The sequence below is a fragment of the Babylonia areolata genome, chromosome 18, assembly GCF_041734735.1.
Source record: "Babylonia areolata isolate BAREFJ2019XMU chromosome 18, ASM4173473v1, whole genome shotgun sequence".
In the NCBI taxonomy this organism is placed as follows: Eukaryota; Metazoa; Mollusca; class Gastropoda; order Neogastropoda; family Buccinidae; genus Babylonia; species Babylonia areolata.
In genome coordinates, this window is record NC_134893.1 from 15,037,039 (window position 1) to 15,056,017 (window position 18,979).

The 18,979-nt window shown below is 43.2% G+C and overlaps 1 protein-coding gene across 1 annotated transcript in view; it reads right to left on the reverse strand.

Annotated features, from left to right (window-relative positions):
* The window catches only part of LOC143292502 (uncharacterized), a 13,504-nt gene extending 12,791 nt beyond the window's left edge, over positions 1 to 713 (reverse strand). Inside the window, exon 1 of the mRNA XM_076602847.1 lies at positions 565 to 713. The gene's annotated coding sequence lies outside the window, so the exon portion shown is untranslated. The remainder of the gene's footprint in view (positions 1 to 564) is intronic.
* Positions 714 to 18,979: the final 18,266 nt, after the last annotated feature.

Consider the following 18,979-nt stretch of genomic DNA (forward strand, 5'->3'; position numbering starts at 1 on the left):
TACATAGCACTTGCCGGCTCGTGCGCCGCGTAATCATGTGTCCATGATAAACATCAAGTCATGCTTGATATGATTTAACTGTTAAATATACTACAGTTTAAATTTTGTTTTATCTTTTACTGATGTTTACCATAACACGAAAAACTGGGTCTTGTGTGTACGTGTGCGTGTGTGTGAATGTATGTGTGTGAGTGTATTCCGTGTGTGCATGTGTGTGTGTGTGTGTGTGTGTGTGTGTGTGTGTGTGTGTGTGTGTGTGTGTGTGTGCGTGCGTGCGAGATTGAAAATCTTGCCAGAAACATGACCCCGGCAAACGAAACCTACCCGCCCTATTTTCACTGCCACACCCACGCAGTCCCGGCTGCCATCCGTGCAAAACACCCCCACCCCCCACACATCCCCACCCTCCACACATCCCCCCCTCACACACACGATGAATTCCCGCCAAAACAAAACCGAGCAAAATGTCTGCGGAAGACCAAAATATCATTCAGTTTTTTACCGTTTTGAAGCACTGACAAATACAGCGACTGATTCAATGTTATCACAAGACATAAAACCTACCTTCAAACTTGTGCAAAAAATAAGCACAAAGCTTTCCACAATTGAAAACGATCCACACAGGTGTTACAGCCGGTCGCGAGTCAAGCGGTTAGTAACACATCGTGTTCACACACACACACGGATTCCACATTCCGACAGACTGCTGTGTTGGCGAGTGTGAGGGTGAAGGAGAGACAGTGTGTGTGTTTGTGTGTGTGTGTTGTGGCGAGGTTTCGTACACCGCGGTGCTTCTAAAAAAAAGGGGGGTTGCCTACAATTTTACACCCGGCGATTTTCGTTACGCAGTGTCTGTGACTGATTCTGCTTGTCTGTCTCAGTCTGTCTGTTTCCGAGTCTCCTAGTCTCTCTCTCTCTCTCTCTCTCTCTCTCTGCACAAGATTATGAAACGCACCACCAACACTGGTAAACAAATTCTCTCACGGTAAATTAATCAAGGAACTTAATCCCCCAAAAGTCCATATCCCAATCCCAAGAATTGATTTGTTCAAATCCAGTTCTCAGGCGCCACTTTATGGAACTCACTCCCAGCAACAGTGAAACAATACCACTGCCCGACTACTCGCGCTTAAAAAAAAACATTACCTTTCCCGCCTTCAAGTTATGCCGACAGTGTAATGTCCACTTTGTTCATCAGTATCGATTGACTCTTGGTGTGTACAGTTGCCCAGGTCCCCCCCCTCCCCCCCCCCCCCCCCCTGAATTGAAGTATTATTTCATAATATTTCATTCGTTTGTAAAGTGCATGTTATTTCTGTTTGTTTCTTCGGTTTGTTCATTTCTTCCCATATTAATATAGTTATATTCATGCAGTAGTTGCCAGTTGCTCGACTGACAATTCGATGTTTAGATGTATGTGTACCGATAAGCGCATAGTCCTTATATATATATATAATAATATACTATGATATATATGTGTGTGTGTGTGTGTGTGTGTGTGTGTGTGTGTGTGTGTGTGTCACGGTGTGTTTGCGCGTCAGTGCTCGCGCGGCGCGCGCGCGCGCGTGTGTGTATGTTGATTAGATGATACAATGTATTTTACTTTGTCTCCCTTTCTGACATGCTGTTCTCAATCACATGTTCCATGAAATATGAGGTTATCTATTAATTTTATTAGCCGATATTGTTTTATTCTGTGTGTGTGTGTGTGTGTGTGTGTGTGTGTGTGTGTGTGTGTGTGTGTGTGTGTGTCTGTCTGTCTGTCTGTCTGTCTCTCTCTCTCTCGTTCACCTCAGTGTGACATTTTTATTCTCATACTATTTTATATGTTGAATTATGTTTCATCAGTTGGCAATGAGCACCCCCCGCCCCCCTGTTATTACCATGTGTATTTTTATTAGACTTACTGTTTTATATTCACATTAGTATAGTTTTTTTTTTTAACACACACAATGTATGCTTATGTGTGTGTAAGTGTAAGTGTGCGAGAGAGACGGAGAGAGAGAGTGTGCCGGTACGTGTGCGTTCTGTTGGTGTTTTTTTTTTTTTAATGTCAGTTATTAATACCATGCTTGTGCCTCTGTGTGTGTCGGTGTGCAGTGTGTGTGTGTGTGTGTGTGTGTGTGTGTGTGTGTGTGTGTGTGCGCACCTGATTCTTATGCCTTTATCAGTGTAGTATAGTATTCGCATTTTATGACTTTAAGTAGCATTGTGTAGTGCATGCAAGGACATATTTATAATGTAGTTTTGTGTCATGTAGACCCTGTTTTTGGATGAAAAAAAGCGCGCCTTCGAAATTACATGCTGCTCTTCTAGCTGCTTGGTCTACCCACTCATTTGAAGATATTCCACAGTGCGAAGGTACCCAACAGAAAGTTATTTTAATGCCCTGTTTTATGTTCGGGAAGTGTGTGTGTCAGTGTGTGTGTTTTCTTTCAGTCCATTAACGGCTCAGTTTTCACATAAGTCTTTTCACACACATCGTCATACATGTGTGTGTGTGTGTGTGTGTGTGTGTGTGTGTGTGTGTGTGTGTGCTTTCGTACCTCAGTCGAAACGAAAAAAAACAAAAACAAAAAAAACAAAAACAACAACAACAACAATTGACAAACAAGTAAAACCGGCACATAATAATAATAATAATCGTATCTATTTTGCGCTGAATTTTGTGCAGAGACACATCAAAGCGAAAGTTTCACACCACTGAGTCATTCTCACACATGCGTAACTCTCAGTAAAACTGAAGAAACTGAAGACAAGGAAGAGGCAGGGGAGGGAGGCTATCTTGTGAAGAGGTGGGTTTTTAATTGAGGCCAGACTTGAAAGAGCTGAGTGCGGAGACCTGACGAAGTTAAAGAGGACTGAAGTTCGTTCCAAATGCAAGGTCCTGAGACAGAGAAAGAAATAATTCCAAATTTCCTTCAAGTTTCTGGCAGCAGACAGCGAAACCCTTAGTTTCACAAAACCCCTCCACTGCCCTCATTATTTGTCAGAAATCACTAAACGTTGCAGTGTTTATAAATGCCCTTGTTTGTAAGTTTAAAATGAATAAATAAAATTCTTGTCTGGTTTCGCAGGACCAGCAAGGTTTCGGTCTAAGGGAAACAACTGTGTACGCACGTCAAGTTCAGTTGTGAAAAAGCAACAGCAAAATGTAACACTGCCTCGGGAAGAAAATAAGAATATATATTCATCTATTTGTTCATGACTGGTACAACTTTCCTTTCCCCCTCACCCAACTCCCACACACCCAATCGTTTTAGATGTGAGGTGGGGTAGGTTGGAGGAGTTGTTTCAGAGAGACTGTTTCTGTTTTTATTGAGTTACTTCCCTTGTCACGCAGTGGTCATTAAAAAGGGGGGAAAAAAGCACCTTGGATAGTTACACAAATCTCCACACCTACCCCGGCTACTCCTGATTTTTTACACACACACAATTTTCCCTTTTTTGTTCTTTTTTTTTTTTTTCTTTTTCTTTTTCTTCTTTTTTTTTCTTCTTAATATTTAGTTGGGAATGGTGAAACTAGCTTCACAATGTCTATTACTGAGAACTGATCCCTTTGTCAATTTCCGTATTTTCTTAATTTTATACTATTTCTAAAATACTTAACTTGAAGCCGGAAATTAATTAATTTCAGCAAAAGACAATTCTGACAAAATCAAAAGATTGTCAACACGGATAACAACAAGCATGAAGCATTTCCACAGCACACTTTTTATAGCCGGCCGGCTGCGATTTCTATGCGCTTCACAAGAATAGATATTTCATAATGCAAAAACATGAAAGACTGAATAAAATCCCCACCATCCTTCCACACACACTGTCACTTCTGCCATCCTTACTTAGCAACACACTTAGATAAAATCCGGCAAAATGAATTTATTATCACAACACACACACACACACACACACACACACACACACACACACACACACACACATACACACACGCGCGCGCGCGCGCGCGTAATTTCTCTCTCTCTCTCTCTCTCACACACACACACACACACACACACACACACACACACACACACACAGACATCATCACACACACACACACACACACACACACACACACACACACAGACATACTATCTCACACACACACACACACACACACGTACTCTCTCTCTTTCTCTCTCACACACACACACACACACACACACACACACACACACACACACACACACACACACACGACACACACTGCAGACATACTATCTCTCTCTCACACACGCGCGCGCGCGCGCCTACGCGTCGGCAGCACGCGGTGCCAGTGAGAGTGTCGCAGACCCACTGACCTGCAAACACACGTCAGTTCACCTCAGTGTGCCCTGTGGTGGTATCGCTGGCCTGTTGCCCGTCGGTCTGTCTGTCTGTCTGTCTGTCACAGTCACTGCAGCACACTGCCACACTGAGAGACTGAGGTAGGAGTTTGGTGGTGATGTTCTCTGTCTGCTTTATATGTCTGTCTCTCTCTCTCTTTGCTGTTTTCTATAATATGTTCCATATGGTATGAGGCTGTCTATCCATTAGCTCATATCGTTTTATCCCTCTCTCTCTCTCTCTCTCTGAGTCTCCCTCTCTGTCTCCCCCTCTGTCTCTCTCTCTCTCTCTCTCTCTCTCTCTTTCTCTCTCTCTCTCGTTCACTTGTTACATTTTTATTTTCATATACTATTTTTTTTATGTTGAATTATACTTCCTTTGACAATGAGCTTCCCCCCCTGTTATTGCTATGTGTATCTCTATTAGACTTACTGTTTCATATTCACATTAGCATAGTATTTGATAACATACAGAATGTATGCTTATGTGTATGTAAGTGTGCGTGTGCGTAAGAGAGAGAGGGAGAGAGAGAGTGAAAGAGAGAGAGAGAGAGAGTGTGTGTGTGTGTGTGTGTGTTCTCTATGGGTTTTTTTTCCTATGTCGTTTATTAATACCATGCTTGTGCCTGTGTGTGTGTGTGTGTGTGTGTGTGTGTGTGTGTGTGTGTGTGTGTGTGTTATCATTACCATGCTTATGACTTTATGTAGTATTGTGTACGTATGCTATGACTGTAAGTAGCATTGTGTAGTGCATGCAATGACATATATCAGTGATGTAGTGTTGTGTAGTGTAGACCCTGTTTCAGGGCGGGGACGGTGAAAAAAAAATGAGCGCGCCAATGCTTATCTATCATCCTCGAAAATCAAGAATTTTGTCTTGTCTCCTCTTGTCTTGTCTTGTCTTGTCTTCTCTCTCTCTCTCTAACTTGTTTACATCACCATTTCATGAGGGGCCATGGCCTACTGATATTGAATAAAGCATCCGTATCCCCCCCCCCCCTCCCCCCAGAGAGAGAGTGTAAACTGCTGTCAGTGTATGGTACCCGACTGTTTTCTTCAAAAATCATGTCTTCTTCATGTCCTTTAATGATGATCTAAACAATGTCTTGCGAACTAGACAACAACAACAACAACAAAATCTAAATAACGTGTGTGTGTAATGTGAACTCAATTCGCGTCAAGTTATAGAACCCATGGCAGCAAAAAATGCGTGATGAACGTGCTAGAAAAAACATACCCAGATATATATATAGAGAGAGATTTCTTCTTCTTCTTCTTTTGCGTTCGAGAGCTGCATCCCCCACATCCACTCATATGTACGAGTGGGCTTTTACCTGTGTGACCGTTGTTACCCCGCCATTTAGGCAGCCATACTCCGTCAGTTTCGGTATGGTCTTGTTTCCATAACCAACCGAACACAGACATTGATTGCATGATCTTTAACGTGCGCGTTTGATCTTCTGCTTTCGTATACACAGTATGCACACGAAGGGTGTTCAGGCACTATCAGGTCTGTTGACCTGGGAGACTGGAAAAATCTCCACCCTTGACCCACCAGGTGCACTGAGATTGAGGATCGAACTCAGGGACCTCGGGCGAGAAATTTAGTGCTCTAACCATTCGGCCACCGCACCCGACACTGTTTTCAGATATCTATACACTGACAAACAACAACAGCAACAAAAGCAATGATAATAAGTATAGCATACTAAATAAAAATGGGCCTAAACGGTGAAGACCTACTCTCTCCAAATCTGTTTGATCTTAAACGAGAGAGGAAAAAAATAATGATGTGGAGGCAAAACGAATACGTTACAACACTATATATTATAACTGCAATACATGATTATCACACACAAATGCAACAGATTGTATCACGATACAATACTCGTTGAAACTGATCTGGTCCATGCTTGCAAATCAACGAACTTGCCGTGGTCTTGACTGAAAATTTGATACCCTGTTTAGAACGTGTTGCGTTGTAGCTAGCTACATAATAGGTTTCATCGGTATATCAAAGTGAGAGCAAACTCTAAAAAAACGTTTTCCTGATCTGATATTGATCCAATGTAAACCAGTTTCCTGAACGGCTTGCGTTCACAGACTAACTGAAATGAGGGAAGATACAAAGAAGAAGAAAAAAGGATTAAAAAAAAAAGAAAAAAGAAAAAAAAAGGAGCTTGTAATAGTAACATATAACCTAGTTTCAGTTTCAGTAGCTCAAGGAGGCGTCACTGCGTTCGGACAAAACCATATACGCTACACCACATCTGCCAAGCAGATGCCTGACCAGCAGCGTAACCCAACGCGCTTAGTCAGGCCTTGAAAGGTACAAATAGCCAGCGGACAATCAAGAAATTGATTTTTTTTTTTTTTTTTTTTTCCTTATTGTGTTTGATTGTTTTGACACCACACACACACACACACACACAGCCTAGACCCCGGGCCATCGCTCATTCTCTTTCCAGGCCCCGTCCTCGTGGAATAAGTTCCCTCTTTCCCTCCGCAGTTCGTTTTCTCTGTTAAATCACTCAGTACGGCCAGTCCTCTCTTCTCCTCTACACAGACCCCTCAGATGTCCAGTGGGTGTCTGAATGACCCAACCTTTAGCTTCCGTCGTAAGAATTGTGGTATTCTTTGTCAACACTCACCTCTTCAGTATAAGAGCCTTCCTCTTGCAATATTTTGATGATGGTAATTGGGTGAAACGCTGTTAACGTCGTCCCTTTCGCCGTTCGTATGGAGAGAGTTAAAACTACTCTTTTCACATCCTGATTGGCATCTCTGTTCATTCCTCTCCAGTTTGTGTGTCCCTTCTGCGTGTGCGTCTGTTGTGTGCGTGATAAGAGAATGGCAAAATCGTGGTGGAAGTGGTGGTGACTGTCCCTTGATGCCTGTGCTGTTTCGTCCCAGTATACTTGTCCTATATGTATTCTTGTTTTTGTAAGCGCTTAGGGCTTTGGTAAGATTAAGCGCCACAAATGCCCATTATTATTATTATTATTATTACACAATTCTGTCCAGCCACACTTCGGTATCTTACCACCCAACCACTCTAATGACCATCTATCATAGTTGGAAAGTCGTGATGAAAACAGGGAAAGTTTGAAACTTTGATAGATCTATATCAATCAGGATAGCAAAACAACTAAATGTCGATCGATATGGGCTGCGTAAGATAGAATTGATACAACTGTTCCGTGTCCAGTGCGCTACTTTCGGTTCGACAAACACTCATTTCTGATGGTAAATATGTAAGTTACTTAGTACTCGTAACTCGCCTTCACTCCCACCATATCCTCCACTAAACCCAGCCATTTTCAGTTGTGGTTTTTTGTTGTTGTTGTTTGTTTTGTTTTGTTTTGTTTTTTTTGGGGGGGGGGGTTGTGTGTGTGTTTTTTTGTGTTTTTGACTCACTTATGTAAACAAAGTGAGTCTATGTTTTAACCCGTTGTTCGGTTGTCTGTGTGTGTGTGTGTCTGTGTGTCTGTGTGTCCGTGGTAAACTTTAACATTGACATTTTCTCTGCAACTACTTTGTCAGTTGACACAAAATTTGGCATAAAAATAGGAAAAATTCAGTTCTTTCCAGTCATCTTGTTTAAAACAATATTGCGCCTCTGGGATGGGCACAAACAAATAAAGAATGAAGCCTAATTATATGTAAACTGCATTTACTGTTATATTCATATTTTTTGTATTCTCTAAACTTGGCACTTTGATCTGATTTTTGACCCAACAGCTAGAGCAGTCATTATTATCATTTTTTGTTCAAACAGGAACTTCTTTTGCTAAGCATGGAAGTTTTATTTATTTTGCAAACGTTTTGGTGCAGATAGTAAAAAAGGGAAATTACTCTGTAATGCTAGGGGAGTTAATTTGCTTTAAACTGATCTTTTTCATCTTAAACATTACATTTTGAAATTATACTCAATACATAAAAAGCTTGGGTGTTTTTTGTTTGTTTGTTTGTTTTTGTTTTGTTTTTTTAAGTGTATCACAAGTGAGTCTTGAAGGCCTTGCCTCTCTTGTTGTTGTTGTTGTTGTTGTTCAGCAGGAATCACGCGAGAGCTACGAAGGCTTTGCGTTTTTTGTTTGTCTGTTTTTGTTGTTGTTTTTATTATGATATTTTGGTATAGCTTTGTGTTTTGATGTTAGGTTTTGACTTGTTTTCATTTAAGAAAACTTTTCGTACCTATGTAAAGGGCTAAGCGATGAACAGAATAATCATGATAACACGTTGTGTTCATTTGAGGGGAAGGACGATGGGCGCTATAGCCGAGTGGTTAAAGCGTTGGACTGTCAATCTGAGAGTCCCGGGTTCGAATCACAGTGACGGCGCCTGGTGTGTGAAGGGTGGAGATTTTTACGATCTCCCAGGTCAACATATGTGCAGACCTGCTAGTGCCTGAACCCCCTTCGTGTGTATACGCAAGCAGAAGATCAAATACGCACGTTAAAGATCCTGTAATCCATGTCAGCGTTTGGTGGGTTATGGAAACAAGAACATACCCAGCATGCACACCCCCGAAAACGGAGTATGGCTGCCTACATGGCGGGGTAAAAACGGTCATACACGTAAAAGCCCACTCGTGTGCATACGAGTGAACGTGGGAGTTGCAGCCCACTAACGCAGAAGAAGCAGAAGAAGAAGAGGGGAAGGAGAACTGTTGTTTGATGTCTGACAGAACGCGTGTGGTCCGCCAGTCCAACGAACTGGATTTGTTCGGAGTGATTAGTGTGTATATTACGCCCGTAGATGTGTTTTGCGGTTTTGTTACGATTTCTAGCAAAAACGTGACGAAGGCAAGGAAATCTGGAACTTTGACAGATCTGTATCACGTTCATAAAGCAATGAAACGCTGACTGATGTCGGGTGGGCTGATTAAGACAGAATTGTTTCCGATTCCACTGAGCACTCAACATTCAGTTTGACAAACACACGTTTCTGATGGTAAGCCAAATACGATTTCGATCGATGTATGTAACTGCAGGTAAATAGGTTGTGAATTATTAATAATAATAATAATAATAAAATTGATAATAATCGTCATCAGCAGCAGCAACATCATCATCATCATCTTTACAACAACAACAACGACAACAGCACACACACACACACACACACACACACACAGAGAGAGAGAGAGAGAGAGAGAGAGAGAGAGAGAGAGAGATACACACACATACATACATACATCATGAAATATAAATAAAAAGACTTGCAACAAATCAGCAGAAAGGTAGTTGAAAACAATGTAGCGTCCGTGAATGTACCAGCGTGGATTTCCTTGTTCCAGCAAAGGTGTGTGTACATTCGCTGACGCCAAACTTGACGATGACGCTGTTGGACTTTACTGGCTTGCATGAGCGATCACCTGTAGTTGGCACCCAACTGATCGCCCAAGCTGATGTTGCTGTTCTTTCAAATTAAGAATTAAACGCCATTGAAGTTTATCCATCCGTTTGCTTGTTTCTGCTACATTGTGCCACAGCTGCTGACAAAAGAGCACACTGAGCAGATACGAAGCGAGGAAACTGGTAACGACGCGGTGTGACACAGAATCATGACACAGAATTATGTGTGCAACGAACCATCGTTGTTTCATGCACATTACAGCTGCAACTGGTGTGAATTCACGGGAATTATTGGTCACCATGCGTCAGTTACGTCTTACGTCTTCAGCTAATGAAGCTACCGGGTTTTTTGGTGTGTTTCTGTCTCTCTGTCTCCGTCTCTGTCTCTCTCTCTCTCACTGAGTTTGCACATCATCAGCGATGTTTAGCGAAGCTGCTGTCTGATTTATACATAATCAAAACATGAAAATCATCAAATTGAATCTGAGGATTGTCCTCTTCTTTTGTTATTGGAACCAGTTCAGAAAATTGGTGACAGAAACAGCAAAGTCAGTGCCAGCAAAGTCAGTGCTTGGCTTCAAGAGCCGGAATCATCAAGACTACTTTGACGAGAACTGCAGCGCCATTGAGAACCTGACTGCCAAGACAACAAAGAATTCATGGAGTGGCAGAACGACCTGGCAGAGCTAAGTCCTCACATCACTGCTCTACGGCTGCGAAAACATGGACTTTGTACCACAGGCATCTGGAGCAATTCCAGACACGTTCCCTAGACCGATAACGCGGAAAAGCTGTCGGGACCTCATCACCAACAAAGAAGTCCTGGACAGAGCTGGTGCAACAAGCATGAAAGCCGAGATCCTCCAAGCCCAGCTTCGATGGGCTGGCCATGTCATCCACGTGGAATGGTACAAATTCCCAGCCATGGGGAGCTGGCGCACAGTCATCGCAACCAGGGACATCCCGTGAAGAGGTACAAAGAAAACCTTAGGACCAGCCTCAAATGGGCAAACCTTCAGTATTGGCGGCTTGAGGACGCTACTGCTGATACAAGTAACTGGCGCAAGGACATTCGAGGGACACCGCTACCAGCGCCTTGCAGCTTGCTCGAGATCAGCGACACGGAGCTGCGTCTCCCCCTGTTCTGCTTGCTGGCGTACCATGTCCCAGTGCAACCGCATGTGTGCTTCAGACTTGAGGCTTCAAACCCAACTGTGTTTCCATCGATGATATCCACTGATGATGTCCACTGATGTTGTCCACTGTACCCACTGATGTTGTCCACTGTGCCCACTGATGTTGTCCACTGTACCCACTGATGTTGTCCACTGTACCCACTGATGATGTCCACTGATGTTGTCCACTGTACCCACTGATGTTGTCCACTGTACCCACTGATGATGTCCACTGATGTTGTCCACTGTACCTACTGATGATGTCCATTGTACCCACTGATGTTGTCCACTGTACCCACTGATGTTGTCCACTGATGTTGTCCACTGTACCTACTGATGATGTCCATTGTACCCACTGATGATGTCCACTGTACCTACTGATGATGTCCATTGTACCCACTGATGTTGTCCACTGATGTTGTCCACTGTACCTACTGATGATGTCCATTGTACCCACTGATGTTGTCCACTGTACCCACTGATGTTGTCCACTGATGTTGTCCACTGTACCCACTGATGATGTCCACTGATGTTGTCCGCTGTACCCACTGATGATGTCCACTGATGTCCACTGTGCCCACTGATGATGTCCACTGTACCCACTGATGATGCCCACTGATGATGTCCACTGATGTCCACTGTACCCACTGATGATGTCCACTGATGTCCACTGTACCCACTGATGATGTCCACTGTACCCACTGATGATGTCCACTGATGATGCCCACTGATGATGTCCACTGATGATACCCACTGATGTTGTCCACTGTACCCACTGATGATGTCCACTAATGATGGCACAACTTTTCGTCAGCTTCGGTTCCCGATAGACACCACGGTTATGACTGTATTACAGAAACCGCCTTTGTGAAAGCTTGTTAGTGAAAAAAAAAAATGGAAGGGGAAAATTCCCCGATGCCAGGTGTTTTTCACACACCCCTTCCTTTTTTTCTTTCAAGGACAATATGTCTTTATAATACACACACCAATACATAACCATGTGTTTTAAAACCAGATTAAGATTACAAAATGAAATTTATGTAAATAATGCACTCCTCCCGTCCCGCTGCCATCATTCACTGACTCTCCCCGTCCCCCCTGGTGCAAATTGTGTTCTCCTGCCCAGTTTTCTCTGTCTTCCTCTTCTTCTGTTTTGAGCATATCGATATTTTGTGAATTCAATTTCAAATTCTTAGAGAAAGCATGCACTCTACTCAGGGCAAAACCATCGATCAGGAGTTGTTTCGTTCGAACAAAACGAGATACAAGACTCCGTCGATCAGGGAAATCTGTTATGGCTGTTTGCCAAGATGGATTCTTCACAAGCTGAGTCCACCTCAGCCTCTCCATGCTGAATGGTATTAACGTGACGGAGTGGTTCTTTCCAGATGGCCGCCCACAAAAGACCGTCCGTGAGCTTCATGCGTCATCTGCATCTTCTGCCTCTTCTCTTTGCTTGTCACTGGACGCCTGTTGGTGAGTAACATCATCTCTGTCTGAGGCAGGAGCCCCTTTTGTCTGGCAATGATAGTTGTAACACTAGTTGCTACAGTACGCGGCAGTAGCAACAGCAACAGCGGTACCAGTGGTAGGCAGTAGCAACAGCAGCAGCGGTACCAGTGGTAGTAGTAGTAGCAACATCAGCAGCGGTACAGTGGTAGCAGTAGCAACAGCAGCAGCGGTACCAGTGGTAGCAGTAGCAACAGCAGCAGCGGTACCAGTGGTAGTAGTCAGTAGCAACAGCAGCAGCGGTACCAGTGGTAGTAGTCAGTAGCAACAGCAGCAGCGGTACAGTGGTAGCAGTAGCAACAGCAGCAGCGGTACCAGTGGTAGTAGCAGTAGCAACAGCAGCAGCGGTACCAGTGGTAGTAGTAGCAACAACAGCAGCAGCGGTACCAGTGGTAGTAGTAGCAACAGCAACAGCAGCAAGAGGGGCAGTAGTGCTAGTTACGGGGAGAACACAATCAGGCACGTTCAGGAAATTACTGTAAGTACAGGCTAATACCAACACACCAACTCTTACCGTGACTGAATTAGCGATGGAAAACAACTTCTCTCTCTCTCTCTCTCATAATTTATATATATATATATATATATATATATATTATACATAGATACATAGATTATTCATAGATGGATTTAATATTCAATCTATAATCGCATAACATGCATCACCCAGTGATCCCCGGCAACAGGTCATTGTGCGGTGTCCAATTTTTGACTCACTTGTGTAAACAAAGTGGGTCTATGTTTTAACCCGGTGTTCGGTTGTCTGTGTGTGTCTGTGTGTCCGTGGTAAACTTTAACATTGACATTTTCTCTGCAAATAATTTGTCAGTTGACACCAAATTTGGCATGAAAATAGGAAAAATTCAGTTCTTTCCAGTCATCTTGTTTAAAACAATATTGCACCTCTGGGATGGGCACAAAAAATATAAAAAGAAGCCTAATTATATGCAAACTGCATTTACTGTTATATTTATATTTTTTGTATTCTCTAAACTTGGCACTTTGACCTCTTATTCTGACACAACAACAAGAGGAGTCATTATTATCATTTTTTGTTCAAACAGGAACTTCTTTTGCTAAGCATGGAATTTTTATTTATTTTGCAAACGTTTTGGTGCAGATAGTAAAAAAAGGGAAATTACTCTGTAATTAATGCTAGGGGACTTAATTTATCACAAGTGAGTCTTGAAGGCCTTGCCTCTCTTGTTAAAGTTAGGATTGACTACCAAGATTTTATGTGTGTGTGTGTGTGTGTGTGTGTCTTTTTTTAACCATATGTATGCAGTGTGGCATCCCCTCTCTTCAAAACCGGCGGAACCAAAACCACACACAGCTTAACCCTTTCACCGCCAAGTTCGCATTTTTGCACAATCGTGGTAGAGGACCCATGTCACTGAAAGGTGACCATTCATTGGTCTGTTATCCATGAACCTACTGCTCTTAATGTTCGGTGGTAGGATTGGCCATATTTTTTTATACATCGCAAGGGGAATCCCCAGCTATTCTTAGCCACTGTCTTTTCTGTGTTTATACCACAAGGGAATTTTTTTTTTACTCTAAATTGACTGGCGGTGAAAGGGTTAAACATGTATCAACACACCCGTTCCACCTCTCTCTCCCTCCCCACGTACACATTGCATTGCCACCCCTCTTTCCCCGCTCCACCGCACGAACCACTCCTTCCTTCATTCCTCCCTTCCTTCCTTCCTTCCCATCTCTTTCGCTGCCTCCAAATTGAACAGATGCCAATAGCCGGAAGAGAGAGAAAAAAAAAGAAAAAAAAAAAAGAGGAGGGGTGGCGGGGGGGAAGGGGAGCGGGGGGGGGGGGGGGGGGGCAGGGTAGGCCTATACATTTTTCAGATGTCTGTTAGTACTGACGACCGCACGCCATTTAAAAGGAATTGTTGAGTGGTGAGAGGGCAGGTCCGTACGGAGCTGACTGAAAAGAAACAAAAGAACATAAAAGACGTATCAACTGACTGACGCCGTGGGGGGCAAAGGTGGGTGGGTTAGTGGGGGGTGAGGGGTGGGGTGGAGGGGAACGGGGGTTGTGGGGGGGGGGAGGGGAGGGGAGGGGCGTGTGGGTTTAGGTGGAGAGAGGTTTGAATCAAGTACACACCGTTGTATTGTGACAACGGCCGACTCAAATGGTGCCGCACTCAACCATCGGACTCCCGGGGCCTGACAGCCTCGGGAATTATGCATGGTTCTTCCCCACGGCGATGGGCCCATCTGAAACAACAGTCTTGTTCCGGGGGAAAAAAGAAAAAAGAAAAAGAAAAAAAAAAAACACACGCGAAATCCTCCGGTTGGCCTGGAAACTGATCAGTCACTGACACGCAACGCTTGCATGCATACTGTCTGTGTCTGTGTGTCTTTTTGTGTGTGTGTGTGTGTGCCTGTCTGTCTGTTTGTATGTCTGTATGTCCTCTTGTCTCTAGTTCTGTCTTTTGTCTCTGTCTGTCTGTCTGTATGTATGTCTACTGTCTGTGTGTCTGAATATCTCTGTTGTCTCAGTCCGTCTGTATGTATGTATGTCTACTGTCCTGTCTCTGTGTGTCTGAATGTGTGTCTCTTTGTCTCTCTGTCTCTGTCTCTCTCTAAGTTAACCCCCCCCCCCCCCACTCCCCCACCACCCGACCAAAAAAAGTCCGGCCAATTAAGTTCATGGCCATGGTTGTTTGAAACGAAACTGTCGGTTATGTTCATTTATGTCAAACAGTTATCAAACATGTGAAACAAAGATATCAGTAATTTTCATTAATTCCAAACTTTTTATTGTATTGCAATTTCTTTCATTGATACGTAGTATCATGTAGTTTGGCAATTTCAGTCAACGATATTGGACCGATGCGTGTGTGTACTTTCACGGGGGGGTGTGTGTGTGTGTGTGTCTGTGTGTGCGTGCGTGCGTGTGTGTATGTGCGTGTTTGTGTGTGTGTGTGAGAGAGAGAGAGAGAGAGAGTACGTGTGTATGTGTGTGTGTTTTGTGTGTGCTTTGTAGTTGTAAAGTCTTTGATTAAAATGCCCTGTTTAGGTAACCATTTTCTCTGTTATTTGTACGGATTGTTTGAGCGCTGAGACTCCTCTCTTAAGAAGGTAGAGCGCATTGTAGATACCCATCATCATCATTATCTTCATAAAACTCCATTAACCACTTTGTTTCATTTTCTTTTGTTGTGTTTTTTTTTTCTTGTTCTTTTTTCTTTCATTTTTCTTTTCGCAGAAGGATCGGGTGGTCGGGAGTTTTACCTCGTGTTTATGCAAAAATACCGTTATTTTTCTGACGCAAATACAAACCCAAGAGTCGCCATCTTCAACCCCACAGCAACTGCTGTAAAGGTGAGTTTATCGGACCGTAAAGCAAATGCACGTACTGCTACAGTATTCTTAAATCAAACAGCCAGTGTGTGTGTCTGCGCGCGCGCGCGCGCGCGCGTGTGTGTGTGTGTGTGTGTGTGTGTGAGTGTGTTTTAGTATTTTTTATCATCACTGTATACGGATGTGTTCAATGTACTTAATGCATTACAATTTTCACAACCAAAACACACCAAAAAAGTAGGGTTATTCTTTTTTTTTTTCTGTAGCATTCTCACTGTTCCAACCAGTTCTTTCTGGCTGCGTACTGGAAATGAAATAGAGAAAACGTTCATGGTTTGTAAGTATGTGGCGATGTATATTTCCTTTACATATGGATTGCAATGATATCCTTTTTCAGTTATCGTCAGTGATGTATCTTGTGTGTATGTACCTATGTATGTATGTATGTGTCATTTTTCTGTCACAGTTATTTATCAGTCCTGTTATGGCTTCTCTATGTCTGATTTATTCAAATGCTGCATACTATTTGGATCGTTTAAATACCCCCGAAAACAGAGTATGGCTGCAGTGCATACATGGCGGGGTATAAACGGTCATACACGTAAAAGTTCACTCTTGTACATACGAGTGAACCGTGGGAGTTGCAGCCCACGAACGAAGAAGAAGAAGAAGAAGATCGTCAAAATTTAAAAGCATTGATAAAGGCCCTTGTTTTTGTTTTTGTTGCTGTTGAAAGAATTTTGTCGGGAAGAGTTTGTTGTTGTTGTTGTGTGTGTGTGTGTGTGTGTGTGTGTGTGTGTGTGTGTGTGTGTGTGTGTGTTTTAGCCGGTTTTGTGTTTGTTTGTTGTGTGTGTTGTTTCGTTGTTATTCGCATGTCAGTGGCTAGGTGGCTGGATTATTTGTTCATTTATTCATTTGTTTGATTATTTGTTTGTTTATTAATTTATTTGTTTATTTATTTATCTATTTGCTTTTTCTTTGCTTTGGATTTGTTATGGAAATAAAAGAAAAATGAAAAAAGAAAAAAAAAGAATCAAGCAAGCAAACAAGCAAACAAAAACAACCAGTCATCTATTGACTGGCCTTTTTTGTTGTTGTTGTTGGTGGTGGTGGTGGTGGTGGTGTACAATCTGTGTTTATTTCTTTATTGCCTTGCGCGGCATTTCGTCAGCACAGCGGCCCTGTTACATCATTTATAGGTATAAACACAATAGAAGCTGTTGGGCTTAGTGTTCGGCGTGTACTTGTCGTTGTGCAAGTGTGTGTAAATTATTTATCTAAATGTGCTATGGAGATTTGCTTGCTCGTCGGTCGAGTGAGCGTTCGCATGTGTGTGTGTTTGTTGTTGTTTTTTTGTTTGGTTTTGGTTGTTGTTGTTTTTTGGGGGGGGTACAGGGGGGAGCGGGGGTGCGGGGTGGGGGGGAGGGGGGTGTGCGAGCACGGGCATGTAGTCTACGTGGGGAGTTTGAGGGAGGTGTAAGTGTGGAGGATGACGTGGATGTGTAATCGTTTTTTTTTCATTCAGTTTTTTCCCCTGTTTTCTTTGTTTGTTTGTTTGTTTGTTTATGGGTTGTTGTTTGTTTTGTTTTGTTTTTGCGGGGGAGGGGGGAAGGGGGCGGGGGGAGGATACTCCCTTTATGTTGTGTAATGTGGTTATATGTTCTGTCATCTTATATGTTTGGTAATGCAGCGGCTATATCTCAGTAGTTAAACGTACAACACACACACACACACACACACACACACACACACACACGCACCACGCACACACACACCACGCACACACACACACACACACACACACACCACATACACACACACCACGCGCGAGCGCACGCGCACACACACACACACACTGGAAAACTGTTTCAGTTTAGAGCACAACCAAATGCACGTAGCAGAAGTATGAGAAGTTACTAAATGATCCAGCAGGACTACCTTTACTTACCGTACCGAAAATTGATTATCAGTATTGTATTCACACACACACACACACACTCACACACACACCACCACCACCACCATGCACACACACACACCACCACCACCACACACGCACACGCACAGACTGACAGACACACACACACACACACACACACACACACACACACACACACACACACATGTAAACATACGCGCGCACGAACGCGCGCACTGCACACACGACCACACCCTTACTATTCGTTTTTATCCTTTTTTTCTCTCTTTCTCTCTCTCCTTCTTTCATTCCACGCTCCTGATGATGTACCACCTCTTCCTTATTCTCTTCTTTCTGTATTGGAATCATTCCATATTCTTCTTCGTTCTGCTTGTGTGTTGAAGGTCCAGATAAATTTCATCGGTCTTGCGGTTTCTGAAGAGACGCTGGAGATTGCCGCGTATAATTTTTACGTCAAGGACCTCAGTTATGACGTCATCATATCCGGTGCCCAGAAACACAGCAAAAGTGTCCTGGTGACAAGCAGTGGTGACGTTTACGTGCATTCTCAAGTGGACTTTGTTTCAGATCGTATGTTTTCCTCGCATGGGTGAGTGCTGAAGTTCGGAACAGCCATTTCATTTATTTCATGTTTGGTAATCCTGCAGTTTAGAATACTAAACTCAGGGGCCGTTAAAATGAAAAAGTAGAAGGTGTTTTAGACTGACTTCGATGCGCTGAGTCGATTGCAACCCTCAGCTAAGCTCTAAGACCACTCCTTTTGCCACGAAACTGGATCAAATGCACGGTAAGTAGTACTCCTTCTACTGAAAACACACAGAAGTTGATGACGTAAACACCACGTCACCAGCAATCAAAATGGCTCGCCGATAGTTGCTCGGGAAGTGACCGACTGAGTTTACTATTTATTATGTCTCTGTTTCATTGACAAGGAGTGGCCGTAGAGCTTAGCTGAGGGTTGCATTCGACTCAGCGCATCAAGGTCAGTCTAAAACGACCTCTATTTTTTCATTTGAACGGCCCCCTGAGTTTAGTATTCTGAACTGCAGGATTTTCTTGCTCGCTTACTCTCTCTCTCTGTGTTGGTGGGAGTGGGTGCATGTATACATAAGGTTATGCGAGTGTGTGCGCGCTTTCCTGCGCCCACAACGTGATAATTATGACCATCATGAACGATTAGCAAATAGTAAAGGGTGGTAACTCTCTCCATTCACAAGGTACACAACTTCAAGTCAGTGCTGCTTACGCTACCGATTCAGCTAGCACACAGATAAAAAGGTACATTGGAACAAACCCAGACACTTCCTCAAAAAAGGAAGCGCCGGGCCTGTCCTTATACCGATCATCTAACAT